This window comes from Rattus norvegicus, chromosome 8 (genome assembly GCF_036323735.1).
Source record: "Rattus norvegicus strain BN/NHsdMcwi chromosome 8, GRCr8, whole genome shotgun sequence".
NCBI lineage: Eukaryota > Metazoa > Chordata > Mammalia > Rodentia > Muridae > Rattus > Rattus norvegicus.
The window spans coordinates 58,093,622-58,116,109 of NC_086026.1; the positions used below are offsets into that span (position 1 = coordinate 58,093,622).

Sequence of the window (22,488 nt, forward strand, 5' to 3'; positions counted from 1 at the left end):
CAAGGATGCTGAGGAATTCAGAGCTCCCACAGCAGGAAGCCAGCCACCTGAATGCTGAGGAGGAAGCCGGGTATGTAGTTAGGGGAAGGAAGGAAGGAAGGAAGGAAGGAAGGAAGGAAGGAAGGAAGGAAGGAAGGACAGGTCCAGGACAGGTCCTTGTGTGTATGCCTCCATGCGTGTATCTTCAGATGCAGATAGGCATTCACATGGGCAGACACCATCAGAAGGGCCCTGTCCTCCTTAGTTCTGTAAAATTCACAAACAAATGCCATGGGATTTTACCTGACCGAGACTCTGGGAACCCACTGTATTAGTTGCTTTTCCATTACCACGATAAAATACCCTGACAACAATCAACTTGAAAAAAATAAAGGGTTTATTCTGGCTTGGGGTTCTAAAGGGACAGAGTCCACCTTGGCAGGTGAGCCATGACAGTGGACAGGGAAATCATGGTGGCAGGAACAAGAAGCTGGAGGATTGTATCTTCAACCACACACAGGAAGCAAAGAGGAGGAACAGGAAGTGCAGGAGATTCTAAGTCAGCAGTTCTCAACCTGTGGGCTCTGACCCCTTTGGGAGTCAAACAACCCTTTCATAGGGGTCACGTAGCAGATATCCCTGCACACCAGATATTTACATTGCGATTCATAACAATAGCAAAATAACAGCTATGAAGTAGCAAAAGAATAATTTTATGGTTGGGGGCACCACAACATGGGGAACTGTGCTAAAGGGTCACAGTGCCAGGAAGGTTGAGAACCACAGCTCTAAATGCTCAAAGCCCATCCCCCAGTGAGGTACTTCCCCCGACAAGGCTCCATGTCTAAACCATTCCATAACCAAGCGTTCAAATATCCAGGCCTATGGGGGACATTTCTCACTCAAGACACCATAGCTCTCTACCCTTCCTCTTCATAATTGGTCTCAAAAATGGAACAAACCTTAGACAATCTCTGGTCACCATCAGAGGCCAAAGGAGTAGTCAGGGCTAGACACCATTGTTAGACATAGGGCTACAGCCCTAACAAACCATTAACTAGGGTCTTTTAGGGCTGTTCCCCACTTTCCCTGAACATAAGGGGTGGGATAGTCTCCAGCACTGGCCTACAGTGCTGACTTTACAACCCAGCAAAGTGTGACTCAGCCTTTGAACTTGCTTGTTTATATTTTCCAGTGACAATGTAAGTCCTAGACATGGTTCATGAGATGAAACCAAGTCCTCAAGTGCTCCAGGCTTCCCGGGCTGCCTGAGGCTCAGGGCTCAGTTCTACACTTTGCATTCCAGCCAAGCCTGCAGGACAGGGTGTTGTAATGGGCTTGCAGGTGTCACACATAAGGTAGTCTTCGGGGTGGCACTCTGCCACCTTGCTTTTTGTCTAAGTTGCCAGCCGTTTGTTTTCCTTCCTGCCTTGTGTTTGACTTTTCTGCTTTCCTTCTGTGATCTTGACAGTGAAGTCAAAGTCAGGCTGACATTTTGGTCTGGTGTCCCCAGGGAGTTCCAGTCTTCGTTCCTGGGAGGAAAGTTTATGTGTGTGTTGGTTCAGGAGCAGTTTCACCAACCACTGAGTAACAGTTCTCTGACTTTTCTTTCCTTTCTCCCTCTCCCCTCTTCCCCTGCCCACTCCCTGTTCCTCCCCTCCTGTGAAGTTTCTGGCAGCCCAGGCTAGCATTGCTCTTTCTATGTGGATGACCTTAAACTTCTGGTTCTCCTGTCTCTATCTCCCCAGTACTGGGATTAGGGGCATTCTCCACCACACCTGTTTTATGCAGTGTGAGGAATCTCACCCAGGGCCTTGGCCTGTGAGGCAGATGCCTTTCGATTGGACAACTACTGGGTACACGCTCAAGAGGGCATTTGCTATAAAACAAATGTGTGTGTACACAGAATGCGAAAGACTGAAGCCTACTCACCATCGTGACTGGGAGGGCTGAGCTTCCCTGGGTGGATTAGTGCCAACAGCTGGAGGCCCAGAATCCAGGTCTAGAATCTCAGCTGTGAAGAAGCTGAAGCAGAAGGATCATGAAGTCAAGGATGGGCAGGGCAGACCCTGTCTCAGAAACAAAACAAAACACCAAAACAAACTACCAAACAACCTCACAAGACAAAAGACCACGGGCAGGGGTAGAGGCAATAGGTTGGCAGTAAAATTCTTGCCTAACATGTGGAAAACCTTAGGCTTAATTCCTAGTGTCACTTAAAAAAAAAAAAAGACCCAAGTCTCTCTTTTTAAAGCTTTATTTTATTTATGTAACTACACTGTAGCTGTCTTCAGGCACACCAGAAGAGGGCATTGAATCCCATTAAATCCCATTACAGATGGTTGTAAGCTACCATGTGGTTGATGGGAATTGAACTCAGGACCTCTGGAAGAGCAATCAGTGCTCTTAACTGCTGAGCCATCTCTCCAGCCCTTCCTAGTGCCACTTAAACACACACACACACACACACACACACACACACAGAGTCACACACACAGTCACACACACAGTCACACACACTCACACACACTCACTCACACACACACTCACACACACACATGCACACACGCCGTGCACACACGCATACACACACAGTCAAAAGATCCAAACCACAGCAGCACCTTCACTACCCATAGAACTGACCGGCGTCGCTCTCTAACTTCCCAATTTCTAAATGTTACCGATGTGTAAGCCATGCGCTTTTTTGCTGCTGTGCTATATCAACTTAATATAAACAATATCACATCTATTTCCAAAGGAGAAATTAGCCCAGGGCCACACAATTGACAAAGAAGACTAAAAGGCTTTCTCTCCTTAAGTGAATCAGGCTGGCCTTAAACTCACAGAGACCTGCCTGCCTCTGCCCCCAAGTGCTGTCCCTACCTGGAATCTAGAGCAAGTCACTTTCCTCTCAGTTAGATCCTGTTATGTGGTTGGGTTTTTTTGTTTGTTTGTTTGTCTGGTTTTTTTGGGGGGGTTGTTTTTTGTTTTTTGTTTTGCAAAGAACCAAGCAGAGAGCACCCCACTTAACTTTATAAAACAAAATAGTTGCATGAAACAGGAAATATAGGCGCTCTGTGGAGATGTTTAATGATTCTTGGAAGTGGGGTTGGGGATTTAGCTCAGTGGTAGAGTGCTTGCCTAGCAAGCACAAGGCCCTGGGTTTGGTCCTCAGCTCCGGGGGACACGACAAAATGATTCTTGGGTCACAAACCCCTTGTATTAGTTACTTGCTATAATAAAATACCATGGCCCGAAAGCAGCATGTGCAAAAGAAGGTTTGTTCTGACTTACACTTCCAGAGGAGAATCCATCATGGCGGGAGACGAGGCAGCAAGTGTGGCAGAAGTAAGAAGCTGAAAGATCACCCACATGAAAGAAGCATAGTGAGTGAGTGGACGTTGGGAGAGAGATAGGAGTCTCTCAAAGTCTTCCCCCAGGATTCTCCCCAACCCCGCACGTCCCCACCTCCCAAAAGCTCCACAACTCCCACACAGTACCACCAACAGGGGTCCAGTATGCAAATGCACACGCTGATGCGTGGACATTTATAATTTAAATTGTGACATCTAGTGCCATTTGGAATAGGACAGAAACCAAAAAGCAGGTATAAGATCTCGGGGGTGTTTCCTTAGTTTGATTTGAAGTTTCTGTTTTGAGCAATTACTATCCTTCATAGTCCAGGCTCTCCAGCTCGAGCAGACATCCTGTTTGTTCAGAAGGTCGTAGCTGGGCTTGGCAGCATACTCCTTACATCCCTTTTATCCTAGTTTTCTGAAAGCAGAAGCATGTAGATCTCTGTAAATCTGAGGCAAGTCTGGTCTATATAGCAGTCCCAGGCCAACCGGGACTGTACAGTGAAGTCCTGTGCCAAAAACGTAAGAAGCTGAAATTTGAGCCTCAAATCTGCTTTGGGAGTTCGTCAGGACCAAACAGGAAAAGTGACAGCAGGTACATACATTGCTTCATGGTTCTATTGTGGACACTGGGCAGGAAACAACATGGATTGGGAAGGTTTGGGGACAGGATATGCTCACCCTTCCAAGCTTATGAAAATATGCACATGCTCCACACATTCCACACACTCCCCTTCTTCAACAGGAGTCCTACAAAACCCAGCAGCTGGAGAGCGGTTGAAAGCATGTGCTTGTTCTTCCAGAGGACCCGGGTTCAGTTCCAAGCACCCACGTGGCAGCTTACAACTACCTATAACACCAGCTCCGGGAAATCCAATTGTCTCTTCTGACCTCTTTTAGCACTTTACACCTACAACCTCACCAACATACACACTCACACACTCACACACACTCACTCACACACACTCACACACACTCACACACTCACACACACTCACTCACACACACACTCACACACACTCACTCATATACTCACACACTCACACACACTCACACTCACTCACACACACTCACACACTCACACTCACTCACTCACACACTCACACACTCACACACACACTCACACACTCACACACACACTCACTCACACTCACTCATATACTCACACACTCACACACACACTCACACTCACTCACACACACACTCACACTCACTCACACTCACTCACACACACTCACACACTCACACTCACACACTCACACTCACACTCATACACACTCACACACACTCACACACTCATTCACATACACACTCACACACACTCACACTCACTCACACACACTCTCACACACACTCACTCACTCACTCACACACTCACACTCTCACACTCACACTCTCACACTCACACATACACACTCACACTCACACACACAGGCTCACTCATACACACTCTCACACACACTCACATACTCACACTCACACACACTCACTCACACACTCACACACTCACACTCACACACTCTCACACACTCACACACACTCACATTCTCAGACACACACACTCACACACTTTATAAGACTGCTACTGTTTTGTGATAAAAAAGAAAGGGATTCAAATTCCCCCCCCCAAACTCTTTCAGACTAAGAATGGGGACTTGGGGAGGGGGACCAAATAGGGAAAGGCCTAGAAAATTCTTCTTTGGGTTGAATTTAAATATCATGCGAGTTAGATCTGAAACAGGATTTGACAACATCAAATATTTTTGTTTGGTCGATATTTTCTGTACAGTAACCTATTCTACAATGAAGCAGCCTTGGGTTTAGGGACCCATGGGCCCCCCACACAGGAAGGCACCAGCCAGTGCATGAATATGCAATGGCCAATTAGGCCCTCCAGAAGCAATGCTGGAGAAGGGGGGCCAGGAGTGAGCAGGGGCCTTCCCAGGTCTGAATTCTGAGGTCAAACATTTCAGTTTTCCTATCCCCTCTCCCAAGCCAGCAAACAGTGTGGCCTCTTTTCTCCCTGCTCTGGGTATTCTGGTGAAGGAAGACTCTGCTCCTGGACTGCTCTCCCAGCTCACTGGAGCCTGGATTCAGTGAGATCCAAGGTGTCACCCCTCAGCCAGGGCAAAGGAACTTCCTGTGCCACTCTCCAGCAAAAACAGCAGTGAGTCAAAACAAACAGCCTTTGAAATGCAAACGCTGTCTTTTCCTATGAGTACTGGTCCTCCCTTCTGTTTACTGGGCTCGCTCTGGGTGCCTCTACACACAGACTCGCTGCCCTGGTTAACTAACCTGTGCACAGATTCCCGGAACAATCTGGTCTCAGAAACCTGGTATGGTGCAGAGAGGAGGTCAGGACCGTGAGGTTTTAATTGGGGAAGCGCTTTAAAATCTTTAAAGTGAGGGTTTTTTTTTTTCTGTAGCTCACAGGCCTTAAAATCCTGTCAGCTAGGCCACCTTCGCCCCCTTGCGGTGCCCCCAGCTCCCCTCCAGCTAAAGCAGAGCCTGACCTGCTCCTGCTGGAGGCCAGACTAAGGAACTGTGCAGTTAACTCTAGGGTAGCAAGGCCACCTGCTGCCCCTTCTGCCAAGCCCTGGCGACCTCTAGTGGCCACAAGGTAGAAGTGAACTGGACAACCAGCAGTCAAGCTGGTTCCCCTCCCTCTGTGGTTCTCAGTCTTGGTGACCACTTCAGAATTACCTGGGAGTTTTGAAAACTACCACAATCCCGACGTCTATTCAGAGTTAAGTCAAAACCTCGCATGGGTGGGTTGCAATGTCACCACCTGCATTTGGCCACGTGGCCTTGAATTAGTGTGTCCATGAGGGGAAATGTCTGACCGCCAACGTTTATGCCTTCCAGGCTGGTGTCTGCCTACTGGTGGAACAATGAGTCTGGGTACAGGCTTTACAGGGTGAAGGAGAGGAGAAACCCTGGTACAGGTGTAAGGGAGCAAAAGGCCCCAGCAATCCCTCTTCTGTCCTTAACAGTTAAGGAAGATGAAGCTGGGCCTTGGGGTTCAGAGGGGAAGGTGTAATCCTAGCACTTGAGAGGTCAAGACAGAAGGTCCTGAGGCAGAGGCTAGCATGGGTTATACATCGAGTTCAAGGTCAGCCCGAGCTATACAGTGAGATCTTGTTTCAAACTATAAAGCAAAGCAAACACTAGAAAAGACAGCTTACAGTTGGTTTCCCTTCTTACATGACTGAGACTCTTTGCTGCTGTGACCTTCTCCTCTTTCACCCTGGTCCCATCTCAAGAGGAGAAAAGTCTAGACTGGAAGAAGAGAGAGAGAGAGAGAGAGAGAGAGAGAGAGAGAGAGAGAGAGCGAGCTGGAGGGGTGGCTTGTTCAGTAAAATGCTTGCTGTGCAAGCATGAAGACCCAAGTTCAAGCCCCAGAACCCAGAACCACACAACTTAAAGATCATGGTTACACGGGTTTGTTACCATAATACAGATACAGAGGAGGGAGAACGGGGAGGATCTGTGGTCTCACTGACTAGCTAGCCTAGTTTAGTTAGTGAGTTCCAGATCAATGAGAGACTCTGCCTCAAAAACAAACATGGTGAACCTCTCCTGAAAAAGACACCTGAGTTTGATGCTGACCTCATGCTCAAGTGCACACACACACACACACACACACACGCGCGCGCGCGCGCGCGCGCACACACACATGCACAGACGTGTACTCATGCCCTGTGACGTCTTTCCCCATCAACCCTGGCAGCAGCCATAGGGACGATCTCTGGTGTGGAGCCGCAGACCCAAGGCTACATGGCACTCTGAGCTGCCTGTCAGCCGCAGCACTTCATTAGGCTCTGGATGAAATGGGTTGGAAGGGAGAAGAGCCAGCACCAGCACAATTAAATTAATTTCCAGCAGCTGCGTGGGATTAAAATCACCCTCTTCTCTCCGGTCTCCCTGTAATGTTCCTGGAAACAATCTCCTGATCCTGGCCTTCTTTTCCTCGGGGTCACAGCTTTGGGTATGCACCCCCCTGATTACTTCTCTCATTCCAAGCTGCCCTTCCTCCTGCCAGCCTGGAGGGCAATGGCCTGGTGAGACCCCACCCCCATGGCTCAGTGGCTCGGTTCTCTTCTTCCCAAGTGTCTTGTGGTGCCTGCTGGGCTAGGGTGACATTTAGGGGCAGGGACTCTCAGGATGGAGCCATCTGTCATAGGACTTCGGCACACTTAGAGGTCCTAGGAAGTGGAGCATGGGAGTCTGTCTACGCCTGTCCTTTCAGAGAACAGATGACCGTGTAGTGCACGTTACAGTGAACACATGGGCTCAGTGTTAACTAACACATCTCCTCTCTTCTCTATCAGAGAAGGGGATGTCTGCCTTATGGGCTGTTGTGAAAGCCAAGAGAGATAATGTATAGAGAGCGTGCATCTCTAATGGAGGCCGGAGGCCGGCTCATCCTAGATGGCCATTAAGGATGTTAGAGCTGGCATTTATTTACTGCATGCTTCGGCATGATGTTTTGATGTTTTATGGGCATCGTTTAGTAATCTCTGCTGAGTCATCAAGGAATGAAATGACAACAAACGCTGGTGAGTACGTGAGGACAGAGAAGCCCCAGACACCGCAGATGGGAGTGTAAACTGGGACAGCAACTATGGGAACCAGCATGGAGGTTTCCTTAAAAAAACTCGGAACGGAGCTTGTGGAGATGGCTCCGTGGAAAGAACAGTTGCTGAGTGACCACGGGGACCCAAGTTCAGATCCTCAGCACCCAAGAGAAAAATCCAGCATGATTACGCACGCCTGTAGCCCCACACTGGGTCGTTATGGCGACAGGATTGCTGGGGCTTACTGGGCGACCAGCTTTGCCGAAAAGTCTCCAGGTGAAGATCCAGGTTCAGTAAGAGACGCCACCTCAGGAGGACAAGACAGAAAGTGGTGGAAAGGAACACCTGATGTCCTCCTCTAGATTCTGCATGTGCCTGCAAAAGCAAGGGCGCACGCACCCACCCAGGTACTCACGTACCCACGCACCCGAGCACCCACTCACGTACCCACGCACGTACCCACCCACGCACGCACCAAAACCCTAAGCTGGGAAATAGTCTAGTCGGGGGGGCCTGAAGGTGCACACTTTTCGTCCTAGCACTCCGGAGTCAGGGGCAGCCAGATTGCTGTGAGTCTCAGGCCAGCCAGGACTACATACTAAGACACTGTCTCAAAAGAAAAAGAGAGGGAGCAAGGGGGAGAGGGGAGGGAGCGAGGGAATGGGGAGGGGAGGGGAGGGGACGGGAGGGGAGGGGAAAGAGCCAGCCTAGACCATCAGTGAGAGATACCTCGTGGTTAAGAACACTTTTTGCTCTTCTAGAGGACCTATATGGCTCACCCCATGGTAACTCCAGTTCCAGGGGATACGACGTCTTTCTCTGGCCTCCACAGCAATGCACACAGATGATGCGCAGACATAGAATGCAGGTAATTCATACGTATGAAGCAACTTTTTTTAAAAAAACAATTAAGGTTATTGATCAATGAAAATAAAGTAGGTAAAGCCAGGTAGGCCTATAATCCTTCTCCTTGGGAAAGACAGAAGAAACACAGTAGTCAGCTGGAATGGTGGGAGGAGAGGAGCAGGAAGGGAGGCTGACAGCTGGGAAAGAAGGAAGGGGTCCGGAGGAGCCCCTGGGCTGATGCAGGGCAGTCCATCCCCACACTTCACTCCCTGACCCATGCTCCTGGGAAGGAATATGTTAAAATTTATCTTCAATTAACTTGTATTACTTTGAAACAGGGTTTTACTATGTTATCAGGCTAGCCCGAATTCCTTCCATAGTCCAGACCAGCCTTGAACTCACTGTCCTCCTTCCTCAGCCTGCCCAGTGGCTGGTCTCTTAGGCCTCTGTGACCAGTCCCAGCTTAGGGACAGACTTTCTTTTGCCTAAACTGTCTCTTCTTTTGAAAGACCCTGGAGCAGGTAAAGAACCCGGGGTCAGCTTTGCTCCAGCTGTGCCTTTCTCAGCTTTGACGGATACCAGATTCGCTCTTGAGTTTTTTCTCCACTGCACTCTGTCTCCGCCCCGACTCTCCTGAATGGGGGTGGGGTAGGGTGGGGTGGGGTGGGGATCCAACGAGAGACTCCCTGCCACCTTTTCATAGAGGTTTAACTATGGCCGAGCCACCTCCTCTGATCAACTCCAAGGTGTCATCAGTTTGATATTTTGACGCTGGCTGCTTTGGAGCAAGTCTCCATCACTCTGCGTCACCACAGATGTGGGTGAGGTAGTGCATTCAGGGGAGCTCAGTGCAGTGTGGGAGCTCAGAGGCTACATGTCACAGGAAGGAAACAGCACAGGAATGGAATGAATGTCACCTGACACTGACTTGTTCATACAGCCCAGCATCAGGACAGACTTGGGATGGGATGGTGTGTCTGGGGAGCTGAGATTAGTCTCTCCTTCTAAATGTCCCAAAGGGACTGTGCTGGTCAGTTTTTCCCTGTAGTAACAAAAACCTGTTATGTTCAACTTGAAAAGAAGAGAGGTTTACTTGGGCTCAGTTTTACAGGTGCTGGTCCATGGCCTATTGCTTCTGAGCCTGTTATGAGAAAGCACATCATGGGGGAAGCCCACAGCAGAGGAAGTCGGCCATGACATCCCCCAAGCAAAATAGTGGATGGAGCTAGGATCTCAATGTCCCTTACAAGGACTTGCAAAGGACCCAGCTTCCTTCTGCTAGGCCCTACATCTTAAAGATGGTATCACTTTGCAATAGCATTAACAACTAGAGACCACATGGGTCTTTAATGACTTCCTAAATCTGAGTAATAACAGAGATGAAAAAGAAACTTCAGGGCTAAGAAAGAGGTGGCCCAGTAGAATTTGGTCATCACAGCTCTCCCCTGCCCAGTACTTACTTTGTGCTAACTTCTGTCCCAGGTTCCTAGAGAGTTGAATTCATTTAATCTTTGGGACTATATGGCAATGGGCGTGGTCGTCATTATCCTCACTTTATAAATGCAAGTGCCGGATTGGGGATTTAGCTCAGTGGTAGAGCGCTTGCCTAGCAAATGCAAGGCCCTGAGTCAGTCCCCAGCTCCAAAAATAAATAAATAAATAAATAAATAAATAAATAAATAAATAAATAAATGGAAGTGCCAGCCAGAGACAAGCCATTCATCTCAGTGGTTACAGCAGCACTCAGAACCAGGGACTCTCGCCATAAGCTTTAACGCTGACCATTGCAGTATGTTGCTTTCCAAAGAGTTTTCCCAGCCAAAGAGGTCATTTGAGAAAAGAGAAAGCACAATGAACTTTCTGGAATCCACATGGGAATTCTACCTAGGTAGACTTTCCACTTCGGACTATAGTTGGGCAGGGCAGGGACTGCATTAGTCCATGATGTTGTTGTGTTGTTGTTGTTGTTGTTGTTGTTGTTATTATTATTATGGCAAAATACAGGAGTAGAAGCATGAGTAGGCTGGTTGGGCAATGTTCAGTGTCAGGGCTCAGCAGCTTGGGCTGGCAGTGGGCTAATGTGATAATCCTCAACCCCTCCCCCAACTACTCACTTCCTCCCCTAACAGTGAGACCAGATGCTTAAGTGCACGAGCCTTTGGTAGACAGTTCACATTCAAACCATAGCAGGAGCAGCTCACGGGGCGGGGTGCCAGGACCTGCTTGCTGAAGAACTGGTCCTGCGTGTTCATTTACCGCAGCTCTAAGACAAATGGCTCTCACCCCCACATCTGAGGATGCTTTGCCCTCTCTGGGTGGCTTTCCTGAGAAGGTGATTTGAGATGCATCCCCCCCTCACCCTGATATGTCTTTTCCCCCTGTTCTCGAACATCTTTTCTATGAGGTCGCTCCTCCACACTGGAGGATGCCCAGCTTGGGTGGCTGGACACGCCTGCCCAAGCCAGGAAACATTGCTCACTTCCCATGTTCAACAGGAAGCAAAGGAAGGAGTAGGAGACAGAGCCCTGGAGTGAGCAGAGCACACAGCTAAGGCTAGGCAGCTGCTGAAGTTTGAATTGTTCACGTGCTTCAGAGGTCCGTGCGTTAAAGAACTGATCCCAAAATGGCGCCATGGAGGGATGGGAAAACCTTTGAGAAGTGAGACCTCATGGGGAAAAAACAGGTCATCGCTGGCATACCTTGGGGTTAGTTGTGAAGCCTGGGCCCCTGGTTCATCCTGCTCTTTGCTTATTGGCTATTTTGCTCTGACAGGTGTTCCCGCAATGTTCCACATCATCGCACCCTAAAAGCAACAGGAGTCTCCGGTGCTGTGAGCTCACCTGCCCTTTTCTCTATACGCCGATGGGTTTAGGTACTCTATGAGAGTGGTAGAAAGCTGACTGATCCAACGGCTAACTGCAACCAACCCCGGAGCAGCCATTGGCTCACCAGCGGATCACTGCACGAGCCTTGTGGTAGGTCTGCCTGCAGTTGGTCTCATACCGTGGAAGTCAGGAAGCAAGAACGGGAAAGGCTAGAAAGGAAAAACGACCCAAAAGGAGTGGGGAGGAGGATGAGTACGAACCCAGCTGATGCAGATATCGACATAACCATTATGAGGGTAAATAAAACTGCGGTTTACGCTATGCAGCGAGATGCTCTCCGAATACTTCCGTCTCAAGGAAGTTTTTATTTCACCATAGAAGAAAAATGTTTTCATATTCTCTCCCGCCGCTTAGACCCAGAACCCAGCAAGGCCCTGTGCCCCCGAGAGCCATAATATTATTTGTTAACATTTTTATGATGCCAAATGGTCTGGAGGAGAACCGGCGCCATTCTTTAGCTGGGAAACCATATGGCACGGAGAGTAATAAATAAGGTATTGTGATAGTTAATGAACCTAATTGCCAGCAAAGGCTTTAACACAGAGCCTGTGCTGCTGAGAATTTAGCACCGCATTAGGGATGCCGCCGAGCTCCCCTGACTTCTGAGGCTTAATTTAAGTTCTATATTGCAAACTCCAGAAAATAATTCCAAACCCTCCTGCTGGAAAAGCAACCTGCTGGTAGACTGTGATTATGCCGAATTACTAAAATCGCAATCAATTTTATACACACAGTTAACCCTTGCTAGGGATGCTCCTGGAGTGGTGAGGCATCAGGACCACAGCCTGTTCTATTCGTGGCTCTGGTCCAAGGAGCAGAGTCAGGAAAGGTGCGGCACGTGACTGGGGTCGGGTCGGTTTATTAAGCTAAGAAGGGAAGGAGGGGAGCGGGCGAGAGGAAATTCGAACATCATCCTAGCCTTCTGGACCTCTCTAATCCTGCGCTATGGGGAGAGGAGACAAGTAGAGCTCTTGGCAAAAGGGTCTGTGCTCTCTCACCAGTCCTAGGCAGCCAGAACCCCCCTCGCAGGGGAAGAACAGAGCCATCGCTGCTTTTATTCCATAAGTCAAGGTTATTAACTAGAGAGGATCGCGTTGTAACCTTGCTTTGTCTAAGATCTAAATGCTGCGCAGATGCCGCTGAACTTTCCAGGCATCTCCAAGGGTCCCTGGGAGAGCAGAGCTCACTGCTGCCAGAGAGGGAGGAACTGGGGCAAATGTCTTTTTCCCTGGCTCAGTTTTCCAACCCTGGATAAGTGCAAGAAGTGGTCAGCAGCAGGGAAGGGCTCCCGGGATCAGACAGAGCTGGGTGTGGCTCCGAGAGGAGAGAAAGCTTCAGGGCCGTGGCTCTCCCGAACAGTTCTGATTTCCGTGTGTCTCTCCTGTACAAGGAAGGTGTTGCGTGGTGATGCCTCAGCCTTCTGCCTTAGAGAGATTAGAAATGGTTTTCCTCCTCTTCTTCCTCTTTTTGTTCCTTCTCTCCTTGGCACCAGGGATTAAATCTAACAGCCCCGTGTTTTCGAGGCAAACACTCTATCACTGGCTATATTAAACACACACACACACACACACACACACACACACACACACACACACACACACTGTGCTCTCAGATTTTATTTTAAAACAGGGTCTGAGTTGCCCATATTGGCCTTAAACCTTTTGTGTGGTCCCTGCAGTCCCGTATTTGCAATCCTCGTGCTTTGGTCTCTCAAGAAGCCCATGTCATCAGGCCTCATTGAGAAATGACTTTTGCAGGAGGAGATCACCCTGGCTGGATATGATGTTCAATGGAAGAGCATTTACCTGACATAGGTGAGGCCGCAGGTTTCTTTTCCAGCACGGAGCAAGAGCAGCTCTCAGGGACAGAGGCCTAAGCTAAACTTCCCTGTGTGCAGAAAGGGATGGGTGGATCAAGTTGAGAGAAGGGAGAGTGCGGGTATTAGAAATAATCTTCACAGAGGTCCAGAAGATGGGGGAGAAAGCTGATCTTGGGAAGCTGGCCAAGGAAGAAGTGTTCAGAAGGGAAGGTGGTAAGGTCGTTGAAATCAGGGAGCTGGCAGAGACACAGAGAAGGCGGCTCTGGCCCAGCAAAGTGAGATGCTGCCATGTGTGGTCGCATGAATCCATCCCAAAAGCTATGCTAAAGCCTGACTCTTGCTGTAGATTAAAGCATGTTTAGCAAAATCAGTGGATAGGCAAAGAGGTCCTAGTTAGGGTCTGGAGGTCCAGCAGTAGGATTTATGGGAGAAGCCCCTCCCCATAACATTATAGCTAGGCATGGTGGCGCATGCTTTTAATCTCAGCAGTCAGGAGACAGAAGCAGGCAGATCTCTATGAGTCAAAGGCTAGCCCGATCTACATGGCAAGTTACAGGACTGCTGGGTCTACATAATATAGAGACCCGTGTCTCAAAGTCCCCCTCCAGAAATAAAAGCCTCGATGCTAAGAAATTCAGTACAGGTGCAACAGAGTGTGGGGTGCAGGGTGATCCGAGGAAGAGGTGTAGTTACTGAAGTTAGGTAGAAGTAAGAACAGGAGTGCCCAATTTTAGCAGCCATCCAGTACAGGGCATGAGAAGAGCTCTCTGCAAAAGTGGCTGAGAGAGAATGCACATGTAATCCAACATGCTGGAAGGGCACTGGAGGTGGCAGATCCTCCAGGCAGCGTGGCCCAATAGGATTGCAGAGTTCTAGCCCAATAGGATTGCAGAGTTCTGCCAGGCAGGGAGGGAAGAGACTCCTCCCGACTTCCAACGTCACTGTAGGTACCAGATCATCATCGCTGGCCTGGGCTCAGCTCAAGTCTCTGTGCTGAGCCCTTGCTGTGGACCTGAGGCAATGCTGCCAGTTGCTTTGTGTGTAAGACCTGACCCTGGAACCTAGTGCTAGAAGAAGTTTGCCGTCCACAGAAGGACAGGGGCCGAAGGAATGGGAGTCTAAGAAGTTCTTCTCAGAAACCCCTACTCAGATAACGCCAGGCTTCTCGAACGTGCTGCAAAGAGCGTGAGCCAGTATGAAGCAAAGTTGGGATATAAGAAGAAATTCTGATGATGGTTTAAGCGTGATCGTTAACGAAGAGAGATGCTTAGGAAAAGAAGAGCACACGTCAAGTATAGATGTCAGCTTTTCCAGACAGTGACACTTAAGTGTCTTAGCAAGTGCCGGCTCTGGTGGCTTCTGAAGTCTAGTGCCAAATGGTTACTAGGTGTATCAGTTACTTGTTTTTTTGTGCAATAAAATACCTTGACCAGAAGCAACTTATAGACAAAAGTGTTTGTTTTGGGCTTATGGTTCCTGAGGACATCCATAATGGTGGGAAGACACGTTCACAGGAAGCTAAACCAGGAAGCTAAGAGTTCACATCTGTAACGGGGAGCGTGACGCAGAGAACGAACTGGAAGGGGAGCAAGGCTGTGACCCCTCAAAGCCCTTCCCTGGTGGTGGACTTCCTCCAGCAATGCTCCACCCTCTCAAGGTTCTATGACCTCCTTAAACAGGGCCACCAACCAGGGACCAAGTGTTTGGATATGTGAGTCTTGGGGCAATTTCCCATTCAAACCACCTCACTAAGGAACAGCATGCCCTCACCTCTTTTGGTAAATGGGATGATAAGGCTGTTGTGAGGTGTCCTGGACAGGCTCACAATCCGATAAAGTAAAACCGTGGACCAATCTTTGTGTTCGCACTAAAGGGTTAGGGCATGCTCTTCACCATCAATAGAGCTCTCCCTTGTGAGAGAGCCTTAGGAAATTTACAACTAGGAGAGGAGAAAGGCTCTCCTTGGTCACATATACCTAGACCATGAGTGTGGTTGCTTCACTGCTATTTTTTAACATCTCTCTATAAGAGAGATACTGTCTCTACGTTGGCAATTCCCATAGCTTTTTTGTTTTGTTTTGTTTTGTTTTTGTTTTGTTGAAGCTCTTGACTGACTCTCAGTGCAATGAAGGTTTCAATCAAGCATAATAAAGAAGTTAACAAGACAGGGGCAGGGCGGGGTGGGGGGAGGAAGGGAGGCGAGAGACTTGGACTGGAAAAATGGCTTAGCAGTTGAGCATACTAGCTGCTCTTCCAAAGGACTCGGGCTCAGTCCCCAGCACCTACATGACAGCTCACAACTGTCTGCAATGCCTGTTCCAGGGGGTCCCATGTACATTAAATAAACAAACAAATGAACAGACAAGTAGATAAATAAGACTTCAGCCAGACTCTGCAATGAGAGGCCCCTTCCCTTCCCATGTTCCCTCTTCCTTCTCAGTCTTTTTATTCTGTCTCAACTGAGATTTCAAAGGTTTTTCCCACTCCAATGCCATCCCTGTGTATGGGGGAAAGAGAGGAGGAGGAGGAAGCATAAGCTTCCCACAGCCCCTCTGATCCTGTTGAATCCAGAACAGCCTTTAGAGCATGTTTTGCTAAGGAGCTCTGACTTCTCACTTGGGCCATCGACGTCACTCAAGGCAGGATGGAGCCTGGCATCTGCCTTCACTTGGCATCTGCCTCCTTCACTTCCAGGCACCTGCTTACCTAGGCATGCAGCCTGTTAGTCACTCAAGGAATGTCTACGTAGAAACTGGTGGCAGCTCGCCTGCCTATTTCTCCTTCAAGGCTGAAAGCACAAAGAGTAACTGAGACGTGTTACTGTCAGCTTTTACAGTGCCCTGTTCCAGATGTGTCTCTAGTCATTGTCCCATACCATACCAGCAGTCACCCTGGATTCCAGGAATATCACAGCATCTCAGGACAAGCTGCTCCCCCCCAGATGGAGGCAATGGTCAGGGTAGCTGGGCTGTACCTCAAAACGGGGAGCAATCATCTCCTGGGAAGCAGCTCTTGTACTCAACAGTAGTCCTTCAGATCACCTTGCAGAAACAGACGAGAGACAATAGTTGGCCACACTTGGACCAGAAGAGCTTAATTACATATGCTTCTTGTCTTCTGCCCCAATCCTTCCTCTAAACCTAAAGATCATGTCACTACCCCAAAATAAATGTGAAGGCCATGGGACCCTTTCATTTTTTTCCTGATGTACATATCGGTTAAATTTTGTTTCTTTGCTTTCTTACTTTCTTTGTCTCTGTGTGTGTGTGTGTGTGTGTGTGTGTGTGTGTGTGTGTGTGTGTGTGTGTCTGTGTGTGTGTCTGTGTCTGTGTCTGTGTGTGTGTGTGTGTGTGTGTGTGTGTGTGTATGTGTGTGTAAGCCAGAGGTCAACCTCAAGTGTCCCTCCTAAGGAGCTATCCACTCTGTTTTCTGAGATAGACCCTCTCATTAGTTTGTAGCTCATGGATTTGGGTGCCCAGCAAGCCCCAGGATTCCACTTGTTACCACTTCAACAGGACGTCTGGACAGTGAAACTGAGTGAGCTTATAAGTTCATCTATCATCATCATATCAACCACCACCACCACCACCATCATCATCATCATCATCATCATTGCCTTTAAGACAGGGTCTTACTATGGATCTTTGGCTGGCCTGGAACTCAGTATGTCTGCCAGGCTGGCCTCAGATTCAAGGAGATCCACCTGTCTCTGCTTCCCAAATGCTGGGATTAACGGAGCATGCTACCGTGCCTGGTATGTTTTCTTCATGCTTTATACATGAGGAACATGAAGGGCACAGAAGTCTTATAGTTCTCAGAAGAACAATGTCAGAATAGACTACACTCCTGACATCAAATGTGTTCTCTTTTTGGGGTACTCTGTGTTTCCTTCTCTGTCTCCACCGTCTAGGTATGTAGAAGCAATAGGAGCAAGAAAGCACGCAGGACCCAGGCCCATAAGTTGGGGTAAGGATGACAGTGGAACCCTGGGGAGGTCGTGGGAATGTGAGAATCTTCAGGATCTTGTCATCTGGCTGGAGAGAATTCCACAGAAAGGATGGAGCTGTGTAGTAAATATACAACGTAATATGAATGTAGGGGGGTGAAAATGCTAAAGGAAGACGCACGCCTCCCTGGAATCGAGTCCAGATTATAATGACGTGCAATTTGATGTGAGTTGAACATCCAGCCCTGTGCTTAAAGTCTTTGGACAAAAAAAAAATTCAAGAAGGCAGAAGAAATAGCTCCTGCTCACAAGGCAGGATCAGTCTAGCTTGAGACACCACAGGACACGAAAGGACCAGAGGACACTAGATCAGGTAGGTCATTAAGCCAGGGTATGAATGCCAGACCTGGTCCTGTGGACTCCTACTGAGGGCCTTTGGTTTCTCTAGATTGGAGACTGGATTAAATGAGATGGATACACACCGTGGCAAAGGGAGCCTTAGTGCTGATCACCAAGGCCCCGAAGTGGGGGCTGCTTTCTCAGGATCATGGTGAGAAAGCCTGACAGAAAGCCCTAGTCCATGCCACTGGGACCTGTGGCCAAGTCAGTGACCTCCAAGACCTCAGCTCTCCCCTCCACCCCGTTCTGGTGGGAGATGGAGAAAGCGCTCCCAGGCCCAGAGCTCTGTCAAACTGGGCAAGTGCTGAGACGAACAACCGTAGAGTGCGGAGTTAATACTGTATATAAATAATCTTTACAGTCACAAAAAAGAAGCTTTCTACTCAGAAGAGACCATGGGAATATTTTATAGTGGTTCAGATCAAGCAAAAAGACAGAGAATAAATAAAAAGGGAAGATAATTATTTGATGGAGTTCTCTTAGGATCCGCCACAGCAGGGGATACTTACAGAGAATACATATTACTGGAGAGATACCGCTACTCACACATCAAACCAAACTATAAATTGTCAGCAGCAAGGACGGGAGGAGAGGGGTGGGAGAGACCTGGGTGCCCACCACGCCATTAGAGCTGGGTTTCTGCCCTCCACCTTCCTCGCAGCGGCTCTGTGCGCGCCAGCCCGGGCAGAGTCCCGCAGAAGGGAGACGCCACCTAATAAATGTCTCCAGAAATTTACAATTGTACTGCTACAGTAAAAAGATGGTGCCGTTTATCTCAGCACCATCTGCACGAGCTCATTTGTTGTTCCTGAGGCAGCCTACACGCACCCAGCAAGTTTGCAAGTCTCCAACACTTGGGAGTGTTTTTTTTTTTTTCCACCACCAGGATGCTATAGGACTTGATATGTAGTTTCTCTTCTGGCTCCCTGTGGTCAAGGTAGGCGAGGCCTGCAAGTGGAGCTTCTGGTTGGCATGTGTCATGGACCACAACATTCCATCCAAATCTGGGGGTTGGGAACGGGAGCCTGGATTCCTACCTAGGCAGGTGGAAGGGCACGGGGAGAGATGGGGAAATTGCTCAGCCCGTAAAGTGCTTGCCACCAAGCATGAAGATGTGGGATTGATCTCCAGTGCCTGAGTTTTAAAGGCCAGGTTTGAAGATATCATGCGCTTGTAATCCCAGTCCTAAGGGGGTGGATGAAGACGGGGATCCCTGGGGCTTATTACTCTGCTCACAAGGTAGATGGTACCATAGGAATGAGACCTGAAGTTGTCCTCTGGCCTCTGCATGCAGAGCATGCTAACAGGCAGGTGTATCCACATATGCATGCATGCAAGTGCACGAGAGTGCACACACACACACACACGCACACACACACACGAAGGTGGGCACCATCATGGATCATCCATTCATTCTGCTTGTAAACGATAATCCTGAGCCTTAGCTAGGTGTGGGGCACTGTGGAAACGGAGCCTAACTTCCTAAGTGCTTTCTGCAGGGTCTTCTTCAAATGCTTCTCAAGGAGGCTTTCCCTGGCCCCCTTGTCTCATATCACAACAGCTGCATTTTGTACTAAGTCATCCTGCCCTGCCTGTGTCCTCTCCAGTCCTTTGCCGTTTCTTTATTGTTGTTCAGAGACTCCCACCTGTGTTTATTACCAATACCGGTACCCAGGCCTCTTTGAGGCCACAGCTTTCCCATTGCTACTGTGCTGCAAGTCCCCAGGACCACATAGCTTAGTTCCTACCCTCGGGGCATAGCCATTAGCCGATGAGTGATTCTTACAAACCTATCACCACCCCAGCACATGGGCTCCTGCCAGCTACCATACTGTGACTTAAACTACTGAGACTGGACTAGGTAGTTATCAAAATAAAACTACACAGCTTGGGAGGGTATGTAGACTTGTAGAAGTGTGCACTGAACTCATCCCTAGAACTAGGCTAACAGTGATGTGGACATGGTGCCAGTGTAACAAAGAGAGGTCATAGACCTCTAATCTCTGTCTCTTTTCCAGTTGATATGTTGGATGGTAAGAATGGCTTTGATACCATTTGAAGATTCTGTGCAGCTCTGAGGTCCCCTGAGATAGCTTAAAACCCCTTCCTTTTTTTCTTTGGAAGTCAGATGCTGACTTAAAAACCTGCACACTTCCCTCCCCTGCCTTATCTTTATATCCAGAACAAGAAGAACAACCTGTCTCAGTGAATTCCTGGTTTATTTTGGCAGTCTCTCGTAGCCCTGATTATCCCCAAACCCTCCATATAGCCAAGGATGACCTTAAACTTCTGATCCTCTGTCTCTACCTACTAAGCTGTGGAATTATAAGTATGTGTCACGAAAATGGCTTGTTCTGCTTTCACTTCTATTGCTGTGGTTAAAAGATCCTGATAAGCTACTTGAGGGAGAACGGGTTTCTTTTAGCTCACAATTCTATGTTACAGCCCCTCATTCTGGAGGCAGGAATTTGTACATTCATAGTCAAGAGCAGAGAGAAATGAACGCATGCACGCTGCTTGGCTTGTTTGTTCTCAACAAGCTTTCTTTCTCTTATACTGTTCGGAACCCCATGGCTAGGGAACGGAGTTACCCACAGTGGGTTGAGCCTTCCTACATAAATTAGCAATTAAAATAACCCCAATAGAAATGTCCCAAAGCCAGTCTGATCTAGATAACTCCTCATTAAGACTCTCCCCAGGTGATTCTAGGTTGTCAGGTTAACAGCTAAGACTAACCAACACACAGCCAAAATCACTATTCTTTGTGCTATGCACAGAAGCATCTGATAGACCTTGCTTAGGGGTCTGATTGAAGTCTTTATGCCACTGATGGAGGCATATTTGCAGTGAAGCTCGGGGTAGCTGTTCTCAGTAGGTGACTTGAAACTGTTCGTTGATGGTATTCCTGAGGGAGATGCCTAGTCGAAGCTGCAGATGGATGTAGAATGAGCTAACTGTGTCTGAACCTGAGGTGAAGAGTCCCAAAAAGAATCCAGCTGATGGTAAGGCAAGGGGGGAGGTTATGTGACCCAGGTCACGTGGGAAAGTGTACTGACTGGAGGACAGAGCTAGGGATACTTTGGAAAGTTTAGTCAACAGAACATGCTAACAAAGCAGAGGTTTGTGTGGGAGGTTGACTCAGAGGGGTGTAGACTTTTGTGAGGAGACACAAGGGGCAGAGGTAAAGAGGGGAAAGGAGCAGAAAGGAGGGGCAAGAAATGCTAAACAAATGACAAAAACAAGATATTGAGAGGAAGACGGAAGTCTTCAGTTTCTTGACCTGTTTAGAACTAATTTTAGACTTACAGGAACATTAAATAGGACAGAGAATTCCCACATACCACTCAACCGGCTTTCCCCAAGATTAACATACCACATGATCATGACCACAGAAACTGCCCCTATAGAAGGGATCCTCTTAGACCTTATCTAGAAGGTGCCCTAAACCGCTAAACTCCTAGTGTACAGACCCAAGGAAAGGACAAGACAGTGGGATTAACTTCCTGGTTTATGGCTTCCTGGTTGTATCCAGTCTAGTACTTAACCCTGTGTGTGTGTGTGTGTGTGTGTGTGTGTGTGTGTGTGTGTGTGTGTACTAGCCAATCTCAAAAGAATAAGCTATCAACCATTAGAAGGTACATTAGCTTCTCCACTCCTGAGGCCATCTGGCATGGAATGCACCCTCCCAGTGGAGGACAAGTGTGGAAATAGTGGTCCAGACAGTTTCCCACATGTCCTCTGAGACTAATTCCAAAGCCTACAAAATCACAGCATGACTGGGCAGCCTGCTTTCTTCATAACAGAGACATGTGTGAAGATCCTGTTGTGGCCTGAGTGTAAAGGTCTCCCACAGACTATATTTATTTGTTTATTTATTTAATTTAGTTTTTGAGGCAAGGTCTCACTCTGCAGCTCTCACTAGCCTGGAACTCAGAGATATGCCTGCCCTGGCCTCTTGAACGCTGGGATTAAAGTCATGGACTACAAGACTTGATTTTTCTCCCCATGTGGGTTTGAACACCTGACTCCAACTGTGGTCTATTTTCAAAGGTTGTGGGCTTTTTAGAGATAGGACTTTGATGGAGGTATTGGATGTCTGTAGAATACACCTTCATGCTATAGCCTGGCTTCCTGGCTTCTGTGTGTCTCCCTCATGTAAGCAAGAAGCCACACCAGAACCACAGTGGCCAGCTCTTCCCTCTGCCATGCCTTCCCTGGCATGATGAATTTTTTTCTCTTAAGGGAAGCCCTTCTTCCCTTAAGCTGCTCCAACACAGCTCCTTTCTGTGTTGTCCCCTTTTGAGCTGTGATGGTCACCACAGGGATTAAGAAGACTGGAGTTTATTGAAGTCTAGTCTTGACCCTTAACTGGGCGGTGCCGGAGGGAAGGGACCTGAAACCGAGATTTGAATCAGATGGCAGGGCAAAGAGGCAAAGCTATGGCAAAGTATCCCTGTCAGCAAACTGAGGCAGGCTAGCAAGATGAGTCATTGTGGAGACACAGAAAAAGGGAGAGCTTGTGGCTGACATTGATCACCATCAGAGAATCAGAAAAGCAGCACAATTCGCCACGTCTGCTGTGGAAATGGAGACAGCATTTCTGTTACCCGGAGATACTTTCAATGAAGAATATTAAAATAGCAATGATTCGTGCTTACTTCAAGCATGCCTACTCCCTTCC

At 48.3% G+C, this 22,488-nt stretch overlaps 1 long non-coding RNA gene across 1 annotated transcript; it reads left to right on the forward strand.

The window, feature by feature from the left end:
• The first annotated feature begins 7,893 nt into the window (after nt 1-7,893).
• LOC134480046 (uncharacterized) lies at nt 7,894-13,160 on the forward strand. The gene is made up of 3 exons (XR_010054160.1): nt 7,894-8,319; nt 8,674-8,780; nt 11,531-13,160. It is a non-coding gene; the product is annotated as an uncharacterized LOC134480046 (long non-coding RNA).
• The last annotated feature ends 9,328 nt before the right edge of the window (nt 13,161-22,488 follow it).